This window comes from Stegostoma tigrinum, chromosome 9 (assembly GCF_030684315.1).
Source record: "Stegostoma tigrinum isolate sSteTig4 chromosome 9, sSteTig4.hap1, whole genome shotgun sequence".
Taxonomy (NCBI): Eukaryota; Metazoa; Chordata; class Chondrichthyes; order Orectolobiformes; family Stegostomatidae; genus Stegostoma; species Stegostoma tigrinum.
Genome location: NC_081362.1, coordinates 60,537,704 through 60,551,087, shown reverse-complemented (window position 1 = coordinate 60,551,087; position 13,384 = coordinate 60,537,704). Strand labels below are relative to the sequence as shown.

General features: G+C 42.4%; 1 protein-coding gene across 2 annotated transcripts in view; it reads right to left on the bottom strand.

Annotated features, from left to right (window-relative positions):
• The window catches only part of LOC125454966 (transforming growth factor beta-2 proprotein), a 97,422-nt gene that overhangs the window by 33,930 nt on the left and 50,108 nt on the right, over positions 1-13,384 (bottom strand). The window lies entirely within an intron of this gene.

The following is a 13,384-nucleotide window of genomic DNA, read 5'->3' as shown; positions in this document are numbered from 1 at the left end:
CCTCAGTTAAATCGTCTCATCCTTTGCTACCCTTTGTCAAGTACCTCAAGAACTTTAGTTAAATCAATTGTTGTTCAGTATAGAAAGCCAATTAATATAAGTTGCAGCGCTTATGAGTATTCAAAAGCAACTATGCCTGGCTGTACTAAAAATATTTGTAAACAACACATCCACTGATAACGGCTCTAAAAGAATTTGTGTTGAGATTGCAGCAGCCTCACTGAGTCTGGAGATGTCACCCAGGTTTTAGTGGAAAATCAGTTAGTCTTGTACAATTTTCTAATGGTTACAGGCATGACATACCTGGCTCCTGATAGGTGTATTTATGTCTAACTAATTAATGTTAATTGTGCCTATTGTTATCATGCAATAATGTATATCTTGCTATTTCAGTCAAAGTGTTCTTCTTGTTAAGATTCTGTAGTGGTCTATCCTCTGCCACTGAAAGTTAGAAAAGTCTTTCGCAAGCCACTCGTACTTGTAACCAGAAGAAACAACATTACTGATAGGGTTGGCACCTATAAATGCGACGCAGTGCAGGATCCCAGAATATACAGAGTCATAGAGTTATACAGCACGGAAGTAGACCCCTCAGTCCAACTCATCCATGCCAACCAAGTTTCCAAAACTAAGATAGTCCCACATGCCTGCATTTGGCCCATATCCCTCTAAACGTTTCCTGTTAATACATTTGTCCAAATGGCTTTTAAATTATGCTTGTATTTACCACTTCGTCTGGAGTTTCATTTCATATGCAAGCCATACTTTGTGTAAAAAGGATGCCCCTCATTTCTTTTTAAAAATCTTTCTCCTCTCTCCTTAAAAATGCGCCCTTTAGTTTTGAACCCCCTTACCTTAGGGAAAAGATCTTTGCTATTCACCTTACCTATGTCCCTCATGATCTTATAAACCTCTTTGAGGTCACCCCTCAACCTCTCAAACTCCAGTGAAAAACGTCCCAGCCTATTCAGCCCCGCTCCTTATAACTCAAACCCTGGTAATATCCTGGTAAATCTTCTGCACCCTCTCCAATTTAGTAATATCCTTCCAATGGCAGGGTGAACAGGACTGTACACAGTACTCCAAAAGTGGCCTAACCAACATCCAGTGCAACCTCAACATGACATTATATAAACTTCTCAATTTGTAACATCCAGAAAAGAATGACAATTCTATTATTTCTACAGTTGAAAGATTCCGGTGAAGCTTTGGGTGCAGATTACTTTGTCTGCCTTCTCAACTGGGAATGGTGCCAGTCATGAGCTGCACGCTTTGACTCGTATTTTTTCTGACTGGATTCTCCCATTTTAGTGGCCGGACAGCCTTTCTTAATTGAATCACATACAGGGGACCATGTGTATCAGAGTTGTTACAGTAACAATTATTTCATTTATTCAGACTTATCTCTGCAACCTTCCAGATTGTAGAACACCCAGCACGTTCTAAGGCCTTGAGTATCACTTTTGTGCCAAAAAATAAAGAATGTTTCTGCTCGCATAAACAAAGTTTTGAGTTAAGAATTTTCCCAGAATTCTGAATCCTTCTTTAATTCTATGATATTCAGCTTCAGAAATGAAAGCCTTACTTTCCCACCAATCTCATTCATGAGTGATTTTCGAACATTTCAGTTCCTCAGGAGTTAAAAATTCTTTTGGCATATTCACTCAAACACCATCGCCATGTATGAATATTTGTGGCTGGTTGTACATACAAAGAGTTTGCCTTCTGAGATCACAACAGAGCCAGTTTTTTTTTTCCTGATGTGAATGGCGTTCCTGGCATTTCATTCTTACGACGCATAAGGACATGGTCTTGAAAGAGCTGGAATGCTACTCAGAAAACAAATGTAAAGTCGCTGAACTGAAAGTCAACAAGAGTCAATCAGATTTTTCTTCGGGGAAAGTCTTCTTCTCACATTAACATAGAAAGGAATGCATGAAGAGAGTATACTCTTAATGAACTCTTCCGCCTAAACTCTCTTCATGTCTACTCCGTAGAAAGCCTCTCCAAACTGGAAATACGTGAACTGTCAAAACCATTTAACATTATGCTTGAGAATCTTTTGTGGCAACATTTACTCAGGAACAGTTTCAAATCATTTTGCTTATTGGAATTGAAAGTAGCTTGTAAGTCCAATGAAACTTGCCTTTCAGGCACAGATTCCGAGGACTGGTATTTTAGTCACTACCAAGATGGGTTCAGATGCAAACAGAGTGCTAAAAATAGTGCCACTAGCTTGCGTACTGACTCCCTATCTCCATTCAGCCCCTATGGCACTCTCCCAGTAGTGAAGTCAGTTGGGGGATTCCCCCCCCCCCCCCCCCCCACCGCGCAGTACCACCCCACTCATATGCAGGAGGTAGCCAATTCAGTTTATAATGGTCGCTGAAGGCAACTTAAAGAAGTTGACTAATATTTTCCATTCAACATCCCGTTTCCAGCAAGCAGTGGGGAGCAGTGCTCCAGGTAAGCCATGAGGTCCTCCCTACCTGCCCGGGTGCAGCAACAGCTGCTGGTTATCCCATAGAATAGCTTATGTATATCCAGCTTGCCTCCCCTATGCCACACAATATGGCCTGGTTGCAAATACAATCTTTCAACAAGTTTTGTTAAAAGTTTGTGAGAGGGTACTGCAAGTTTGAAGCACCCTCTCCCTCATATACTTAGTGGTATTCCTACTTATGCAGACAGGCTTTGGGGTAGCAGTTTTCTAACCCTTTGGTGTTGTGGCAAGTGATGGTGAAAATAGCCTCAGATGAGAATAATAGATACTTTTGCTATTACACACATCTGCGGTGGTTGGACTTGACCATTGTTCTCCTAGATCAGAGTTAGGGACACCACCGTTGTGCCACAAGAGGCCTCAAAGCTTCTGATTAGCTCTCAAGTTTCAACAGCCTGCTCACGGTGCTTAATTGGATGGCAAGTGACGTATCAGGTTCCAAGGTAAAACACAAGTGAGAGATTGTTTCCGACATAGTGCAGACAATTAAACTCATTTTGTTCCTGATGGGGGTACAGAAGTACATGGAGAAGTACAGGACTTGAGGCTAGAAATTAGAAGCAACTATAAGTATACCAATGCACAAGGTTAAGACTTGAAAATATACACAAGCTAGCTTTTAGAACTTTTAGCTATTGAATATCATTAGTTCAGAGGATGAAGGGTCTAGGCCCGAAACGTCAGCTTTTGTGCTCCTGAGATGCTGCTTGGCCTGCTGTGTTCGTCCAGCCTCACATTTTGTTATCTTTAGTTCAGAGCATTGTTTTGTCAGTTTTGCACTTTATTGGATTTGGGTGGAAGCAGGAGCGATAAAATATAGGTTGGTATAAATGAACAGTTTTTTTATATCAGTCACCTATATTTTGATCAACTGTCACTGCCAAGTTGCTCCCTTCCACCCGTAATGCTCCCCAGTGCTCTCTACCGAGCTCATAGCTTTTGGTAGTTCCTCTCCTATCTCATTTCATGGCCACGCGGAATCCATTTCCTCCACTTCCTGCTCCCTTAATCCTATTTTCACTAAACTATCGATTACCCAACCTCCAAGCCTGGACCCCAAGTTAGCCAGCATCATAAAATGGTTCTCTCTCCTTTAAATTTGCTGCTATCCTCCCTACTATCAAAAATTAACCACTTGACCTCTCCATTCTTGAAATCTACCAAGCTTCTTGATCATGTTTCTGCCTCCCAAATTCATTCTCACCTCTCTCAGAACGGGATGACAGTATTAACAACTCATGCAGCTAAGAGAATAAGGGGGTTGAAGAGCTCATAAGTAGTGTTTGCTTGGCACAACGGTGCAAATTTGGAGCTTAAGGCAAAAAAAAACAGAGATTTATCTGGCTTGGCGGAGCTTGTTGTTGGTGAAGAACTGGAGTTGTGCCGGAGAGCAGTGGCTGGAATGCAGCATGGTAATCAGAGGAAGAGTAGACCAAGGAACGGAAGGTGATCACTGATGGCAGAAGCATTCACTCAAGGCCGGATCAACAAAGCCAGGGGAGTTGTTATCCCTTGCGAGATTTGGTGGGACTTGGTGACCCACTGTGGTATTAACTTTTGATGAGAAACACATGGGACTACTTTGGTCATATTTAATGTTTGGTACGCACTCCAGGTATTTGATCACAGTGTGTTGTCCATGTTTGCCATATGTTAGTTCTGTGTGTTAGGGATTGTACTTTTATTGGAGTTTCAATACTGTTCTATAGTAACGTATTGATGTTTTAACCTTGGAACCTTATGGATTTATTCTCTGAACACATTTCTGAGATCTCACCTTTTGTCTATCTTAAAAGATAAAAGTTGTTGGTCCCTGAATAGATTGCAACAATAAATTTAGTAGACTGGTCTGAGATTGTAAGTTAAACTTCGCTGGCTCATTTGTAGTCACAACAGTTTTCACATAGGTGCTGATTGTTGCAATGGAAGTGTGCAAAATAATTGAAAGAAGTTGTGAATTCTCTCATTACGTTGTTTGACAGAGTAGTGTATCGTGAGGTACAAGTTTCGGGTCTTGGCCCAAAACGTCAAGCTTTCCTTCTCCTCTGATGCTGCTTGGCCTGCTGTGTTCATCCATCTTCACACCGTGTTATCTCAGGTTCTCCAGCATCAGCAGTTCCTACTATCTCTGTATTAATTCATTTAAGCCTGCCTGCTGCTGAGTTGTTGTCTGTGCAAAACAACAGAAAGATGATGATGAAACGGGGATGGAATTTATTTCTACCCTTCATTTCAGAAATTAGGTACTGTAGAACATTGTGACATTTTTAGAACTCCTGCAGTTGCTTTTTAAGAGAGGTCTCTGTTGTTGCACATTGTCTTCAGATATACAATGCGTGAATATTGTTCATAATGGGCAAAATGACTCTGAAGACGTATTTGAGAATGATGGGGGAATTCAATTGTTACAAAGAGAAGTAGTCTGATAGCGAACAAAAGTTTCACATTTGGCTGCAAATGGATAAATTAGGAGATGCGTATAAACTAAATGTTTCCCTAACTGTGATGGGACCAGATGCTTTTGGTACTGTTTTTAATTCCTGTTGTCTGATCGACCCCAGTTTCATATTTGTTTATTCATTCACAGGATGAGGGTGTCACTGGCCAGGCAGCATTTATTGCCCAGAGGACAGTTAAGAGTCAACCACATTGCTGTGGGTCTGGAGTCACTTGTAGGCCAGACCAGGTAAGGATGGCAGTTTCCTTCCCTAAAAGGGCATTAGTGAACCAGATGGGTTCTTTCCCCACAATAATCAACAATGGGTTTATGGTCATCATTAAGCTCTTACCTCTAGAAATTTATTGAATTCAAATTCCACCATCTGCTTTGGTGGGATTTGAACTTGGGTCCACAGAACATTATCTGGCTCTCTCAATTAACAGCCCAACAATAATACCGCTAGGCCAACACCTCCCCCTAACAATTATGCTGCAATTAGTTAAATTCTGAACTCACAAGAGATCATGACAGAGAATGAAATTGAACTGAGAATGATGTTCCATCAAGGGAAACACTTGTCAAGTAAGAGTACTGCAGATCACATCCTTGTGTTTAAACACCTCTTTCACCATTGTGGTATGACATAAATCAACCTTAGAGACACATCTTAGGAAGCCAAAAGAAAATAAAATCCAGGCCATGCTTTTAAGCAAAGCCAATAAGCACACAAGGAAGGTGACCTGTGATAAACCCATAGCCATGGATATGGCAGAAAGAGATAGCTGCAAATTGCAAACAAGTCCTTTTCCAGATCTGGTCGAGGAGGTCCTAGCAATATCCATGTGGCACCAGCCAAGTTCATAGTGAGGAATTTAGATGCTGCTGTTGTCATGACAACAACCAACTATTTAAATGCCCCTTCTAGTCGTAGTTCTATGCCTGTGTGAAAGTGAGTTACATCCTGACAGGTTGTAGGATGAGAGGAAACAGTAACGCTCCAAGTTGCAGTGAAGTTCCAGGTCACAGCCATGCACCAAGTTCAGGTCATGGTAGATCTAAAGCTAGTTCACGAGACTGGAAAGTCTTGAACGTACATATGATGGACATGAAAACAGAAGTAGACATTATCAAACAGAAAGATCAAGACTTGTACTCAGTCAAACAGCAAGAAAAACAGCACATGGAAGATGAGAGTAAAAGGGCTGAAGATATAAATCACTGGCCGCAGGAAAAATGGAACATAGATTCACAACTTACTTTCATTGTTGATACAGCTGCAGCAGTATCTTTTACTTTAGAAGGAGAGTACAAAATGTCCCCAAATCATATTCTCTTATGCACATTTGCAGTGAAATATCCTGTTATTTCAGTGAGAGCACTCCAGTGTTTGAGGAAGGGCAGAACATCGTGATGCATCCATTACTTGACATTGGTGGCAACAAGAGAGAAGGAAATAGCTTAAGAAAGTAGGATAGAATCTTAGAGGTCAGAGCAGCATAGAATGTTTGCGACAGCATCTGATGAGAAGTTTAGTGAAGCCAATCTTAGAAGTATCTTATCCCACCTTTTATGCTTTTCACAAGCAGCATAGTGAATTTTTCACCTCACAACAGCAACTTGCCAAGAAATGGGGATTGTTTCTTGTTAAATATCTCATTGAAGAAGCTACTCATGCCTTTCATATTTAATATTCTATCTTACCAAAGTGAAGAAACAAACTGGAATTTGAGAAAATTTAATTTGAAACTGCTTGCTCCAAACAACCTCCATGTTGCATGTAGTCAAAGTGCTCCTTTCAGCAGGATTCATGGGTCCCAGACACATGCACTCCCACTGTCCATGGACATTAGCATCAGAATGCACCAACCCCTCACAACCATCGTGAAAATTCTCCAATACACTGGCACAACACTTAGGAAGTGCAGACTTGCACTGCAGGGTGCACCTCGAAGTAGCACTGAAAGGCTAAAACAGGGACTCTTTGCACTCATTGCTAAACACCAGCTTCTGGGTTGAACCAGGCTGTTCATATGCTCTCTTAGCACTCACTCGTTTAGCATCTATATATTGCCTTGCCATGCCATGCCCGTTAACATGTACATGCTTCAGTCATCACCAATAGTCTTCCAGGAAGACTCACAGACAGGTTGCTTGTTATATTTGTCAGTGGGGATTTGTCTGGGAATGTCTTAATGAATAGTACAGCAAGACATCAATGTAACACCAACAGCACGTGCGTGACAAACATACTGCACATTCATTCAACCAAATGGCCATTTTGAAAACTGGAGGGGTTTAGTCTTCAGTCCAGTCAAAGGAGTCTATTGTCAGTTAGAGGGCCCAGAACCATCAGATATGGGGACAGTCCGCACACAGTCCAGGGCTTGGTCATAGTCAGTCATATGCTTGGGATTCTCATGTTTTGGGGATCTGTCCTAATGCAGTCCAGGGAGTGAGCAGCAGTCAGTCCTGTAAGCCAGTACTGTCAAGGGAATCACATAGATTCGATCGGGGAGCTCCAAAAATATCAAGCAATCAAGGTCTGATCAGTCATGTACTTATCAAAGTCGGTCAGGCGTCTGGGGTGTTTACTGTCCTGGGTAGTGGGTTTTACAGGATGACCATCTACCAATGACATAGGAAGGCTCAGGAGGGTGGTGAGGTTCTGTAGAGTCAGCGGAGGTGGGGGGGGCAGTGTGGAATCACTGCCCAAAGAGGTGGACGAGTCAAGATGGCGAGAGGGCTGGAAGCAGAGGCATTTGCAGAGGTGGGGACAATGACAGTGACAGGGAAAATTCAAGGTGAATCAGAGGAATGTGAAATAGCATCACGGGGCACAGTAGACCCCAGAAGTGGGTTGATTGCAGTGACCATCGCCGTGGCCTCCACAGGAGCACAGAGCAACATAGTGACATCATTAAAGCATAATGTCAAGGTTCAGGGGACAGGGAAGATAGCTGTGGAAGGAGTTCATTGTGCTGGGCTTTCACACGATGGGGTGAATCATGCATGGCAAAAGGGGATATGGATCTTTTTAGCAGTTTACCTGGCAACCTGGTGAATGGCATCCACCATGAGCTGTGTTTCTTGTCATCACTTAGCCTCTGTCTCGATGCAAAGAGCTGCTGGAAAATGACCGGGACAACTCCCAGGCTGGGTGGAGTAAGGGTCACTTTGAATGCAAAAGCACAGGATCCACAAACATTGGTTGCAAGAACATTAAAAGAGAAATTCATAAAGCAGCCATTTGCAAACCTCAGCTATATTTAATTTGCACATTTGTAATACATTCAGCGTGAGAATTCTAGGGGTCAGATGCTGTTAAAAGGTGAGTTGCAAAATGCTGTTGGTGCTTACAGATTGAATCTGGGTATCTCAATAATATTTAAATCAGCAGCAAAATTGTTACAAAAGTCCGTTGCTACCTGAAGGGGAATGATAATGTGTACAGCTTCCAATGGTCCTTTGAGCCACCCAGCATTGATTCATTTTCTGTCATGAAAGTGTTGCAATAATGTCTAGCGAATGTAGTACGAAGCTCAGTGTTTGATGTGTTTCTGGGACTGAAAGGCTTTCAGAATGCTCAGACACTCCTTTACAATGATATGTGGTGGTCACTCAACCAGAACAACACCTTCAGCATGTTGCTGCAGAGGTAGAAGCTGCATGTGGGTGCGTGATGGAAACACGTTTGCTATTGGTTGCAGAGTGTCTCGCTGTGAGGAGAAGTGTGCATCCATCATCCGCAAAGTCTACCACTGCTGACTCATCCAGGATCTAGCATCCTCTTTCATTCCTTCTGTTTCTATATTAGGTCAGTTCCACTGAAAGTCCTGCACCAAGCCATTGGTGGGTCCCTGTGGCTGGCTTCCTAAGAAGGAAGAGGCAGATGCAGGAGGACCAGAGTGAACAGTAATCCCAGGGACAGCAGCAGGTTCCCATGGAGGACAAATACCACCCAGATCAGGGAGAGTTCACTACTGTGTAGCCCCTCAGGCTGCGTGGAATGTTCAGAAAGTCCAGAGCTTTTTCAACCCCACTCCATTTCCTGGGGCTGGGTGAGGCACAGTGACGATGCAGGCTCCATACGTCCTGGGTCACAGTGCCAGACTTTGCTGGATGCTAGAGTGGGACCCAAGGACTGCGGGAGAGAGAGGCCACCCTCTCCCGGTGGCCTTGAAGGTCACTGTGCCTCTAAATGTTTATGCTACTGGTCCCTTCCAGGGAGAAACAGATGATCCATGTTGGATCTACCAGTCATGCATCCACAAATGTATCAGCACAGTGATCAATTCCATCTGTGCGAGGTCACACTGGTTCATTTCATTCCCCCAAAGACAAGGTCAGTGCTGCAGCCTGGACAGTGGGCTTCGGGAACATAACTGGATTTCCCTGGGTACTATGTACACATGTGGCACAGATAGGGCCATATCACAACACTGTGGAATTCACCAACTGGAAGGGGTCACATTCATGTATGTGATCTGTGATCACCATTAGTGCTTCCTGGAGCTGTGTGGCCACGACCAAGGCAGCTGCCATGACAGCCATATCCTGGAGCTCTCTCATGCACATTTGAGGGTCTAGGGGTCTCACAAGGCTGGTGACTGAAAGTCAAGGTCTTCCCACTGTGAGCATGGCTGATGATAGTATTGTGCAAACTGCTGATTGATGCGGAGTGCTGACACAATGCCGCCCATCTTCTGAGCAGCACCGTGGTGGAGTACACAGTAGAGCTGCTGAATCTGTGGTTCTACAGTTTGGAGTGATCTGGGGGGTCCTCCAGTATAGAATGGACACAGTTTGCCACATCTTCCTGGGGTAAGTCTTCTGGAAGGAGTCTGGAAGGAGGAAACTGTCTTGGTCCATCACAGAGCTCAGTTACATTTGGTACTATACGTCAGACGGAACTTGATTGACATCCAGTTCTGGTAGATTCAGGATGGGTACAGTAGACCAAAACAGTCATTGCTAATATTGATTCTGAAGGCTGAGTTGCATTGTCAGTGAACTTTAGACTCTATTGATTTTGTTTGTTTTTGCTTTTGGCGTTCATTAATAAAAGCACATGTTTAGATTTGTGCTATTGTTTGCTTGTATACGATATTCCTCTGCTGGACAATGATAAGCTGTGGTATCTACTGGGGAGTGGGTGGTGCTGATAGAAGGGGTGTGCAGATGGGCTGCAGACACAGATAGGTAGAGTGTTTGTGTGTGCTGGTTACTGGCAATGAGGGGGACAGCATGGACTTGTATGTGAGAAGGAGTGTCAGCCATGCCAGCTTCATGCATTGGACAGCATAGTTTTGTGGCCGCTATGCCATTAAATTGCTGATGAGGGACAACATCAGATTGCCAACACGTGTCCTCATGCATAGCAGCATTTCAAAGAAGGCAAACATGTAAGGGATTCTTTTAATTCAGCTTTCAGGTGAACAGCACATGGTAGGGTGGAGCAAGAATCAGATGTGAGGAACACCATAGCAAAGGGCTAATTTGTTAAGGCAGTAAGGTTGGAATGATGGGGTGAGAAACTCACAAGGCCTTACAGCCAAAATCCCTCCAAAAATTGCAAGGTTCAGCCCATAGTGTTCAGCTAGGCTGAAATATTTGTAGTTGGAATCAGTAAGAGTACATTAGTCATTGGGGGAGAGGTAAAAGAAAAGAAAGTAGTCTTTGAACAAAATGGACCAAAAGAAAAAAAAATTAGCCATCAGTTCAAAATCCTAAGTCAAGCAAATCTTGTAAATAAGGATGGTCTTTCAGGATTTCTTGTGAAGACTTATTCACTTTTTGTTACTGAATTAGCTGCTAATTACTTTTTGAACCTAAATTTCATGCCACCGGAGAAGTTACTGGAGAAATTCGCAAGGATTTGCTGCTGCTTAGTGAAGTATGCAATTACTTCTTGAATGCCTGGCTTATGGCAGGAAGATGGAAAAATACAGGACTGTTACATACATAGAAATGAATTGAGTGTAGATCAAGACTGTTTCCTAGTGTGTTTAAGAGCTATTAATCCGCCAACGTTTATCAGACTATTAGAGGAACTTCATCAAGTGCACTTAGGTATAGTCTGTATGAAAACTGTAGAAGAAAAGTTATCCAAAAGGAGATAGAGCATTGAAGATGTGGCAAAAAGTTGTGAAGTGTGTCTCAGAATTAGGTATGATTTAATTAATGTTCCTTTCATTCTACGCTCAAAGACAAGTAAACATTGCGAATGAGGACATGTTAATTTCTTTGAAAGGAAAGATAAAAAAAACTTGTTTTCATTGATTTGTACAGTTATTGGATAAAATGTGTGTCTATGTCTAATGCCACAACTGCCAAAACTGTTGTGGTTTTTAAAAAGTTTGTTTACAATCAGCGTGTTGTCGAACATGTTGATGTCAAATAATGATGTCCAGTTTACATCAGAAGAGTCTAAAATATTTCTGAGTACCAATACAGTTAAACGCAGTCTCATACCAGCATATCACCCACCAACTAATGATGCTGCACGAGGCACTGTGCAGGTTGTGAAATGGTCTTCACAGAAATATTTATCAGTGACACAATGACTAATAATTTCACGTGGAGTTATTCTCTAAGTGAACAGAAAATAGTTTTCCCTGTTCATTTACAGAATAACTCCACAGCCCAGAACTGGTTCCTCACCTTACAAGTTAGTGTCTTATCACACTCCCAGGGCAAAATTTAGTTTGGTCAAGCTTGACATCAATAGTCAAGTAAGAAAAAAGACAAAGTGCTCATCAGACAGGCTGATCGACAGCAAATAGAACTTCACCCAGATCAATATCAGACAAGGCGCTTGTGCAGGACAAACAAAGCAAGGAAATACATGATGAATGGTAGGGCAGTGGGGAGCAACAAGGATCAGAGGGACCTTGGTGTACATGTTCACCGATCCTTAAAGGTATTGAGACAGATGGATAATGTGGTTGACAAAGTATTTGGGATATTTGTCTTTAATAGCTGAGGCATACAGTTTAAAAGCAGGAAGGCTATTTTGGAACTGTACAAAACAGTGGTTAGGCCACAGCAAGAGTATAATGCACATTTCTGGAATCCACATTATAGGAGGGCTGTGATAGCCCTGGAGAAGGTACAGGGGAGATTTGCCAGGATGTTGCCTGGATTGAAGAGTTTCAGTTACAAAGAGAGATTGGACAGACTGAGGTTGTTTTCCTTAAAGTAGAGGACACTGAGAGGGGACATGATTGAAATGTATTAAATTATGAGGGCCATAGATAGGGTAGACAGGAAGAGACCTTTCTCCTCGATAGAGGGGTCAATGGCCAGGAGACATAATTTTAAGGTAAGGGGCAGGGTTAGAGGAGATGTGGGGAAAAACTTTTTCACTTAGAAGGTGGTGGGAATCTGGAACTCACTGCCTGTAAGGATGGCAGAGGCTAAAGCCATCAGTATATTTAAGAAGTTTTTAGGTGTGTACTTGAGATGCCATAGCATACAGGCTATAGGGCAAGTTCTGGAAAATGGGACTAAAATAGTTATAGAGTCACTTAGAATGGAAACAGACCTTTCAGTCCAACTAGTCCATGCCGACCATGTTGCCCCACTAAAATAGTCCTATCTGCCTTGGTTTGGCCCATACTCCTCCAAACTATTCCTATTCATGTACTTATGCAAGTGTATTTTAAAAGTTGTGACAGTTCCCTGCATCCATCACTTCCTCTGGCAGTTCATTCCACACACAAAATATTCTTTCTAGAAAAGTTACCCCTCATGTCCTTTTTAATACTTTCTCTTGTCACCTTAAAAATATGCCACCTAGTTTTGAACACCTCCACCTTAGGAAAAGATCTTTGCTATTCACCTTATCTGTACTCCTCATGAATTAATAAACTTCTATAAGATCACCCTCAAACTCCTACGCTCAGTGAAAAAAATCCCAGCCTATTTTTATAACTCAAACCTTTTATTCCCTGCAACATCCTGGTTATTTTTTTTCGAACCCTCTCCAGTTTCATAATATCCTTTCCATGGCAGGCTAACCAGAACTGCACACAGTACTCTAGAAGAGGCCTCACCAACTTCCTGTCCAACCTCAACATGATGTCCCAACTTCTACACTCAAAGGTCTTAACCGTGCTGTCTACTGTTATGCACATTTCAAAGAATTATACACCTGAACCCCTAGGTCTCTGTTCTACAACATTACCCAGGGCCTTACCATTAGTCGGGTAAGTCCTGCCCTTGTCTGTTATATCAAAATGTTGGGCAGTTGTTTTTTTGATCAGTGTGGATTTGATAGTCTGAAGGGCCTTTCTTTGTACTGTCAATCTCTGACTCTCTTTCTGCAACAGTTATTCTAATAAATCATACCCCCAAAATACAATGAAAACAGTTTAGTCCAAATCTTTTCTGCCAAAATTCAACTTTTAACAGGTTGCTCTTAATGATGGCTCTTAGGAAGC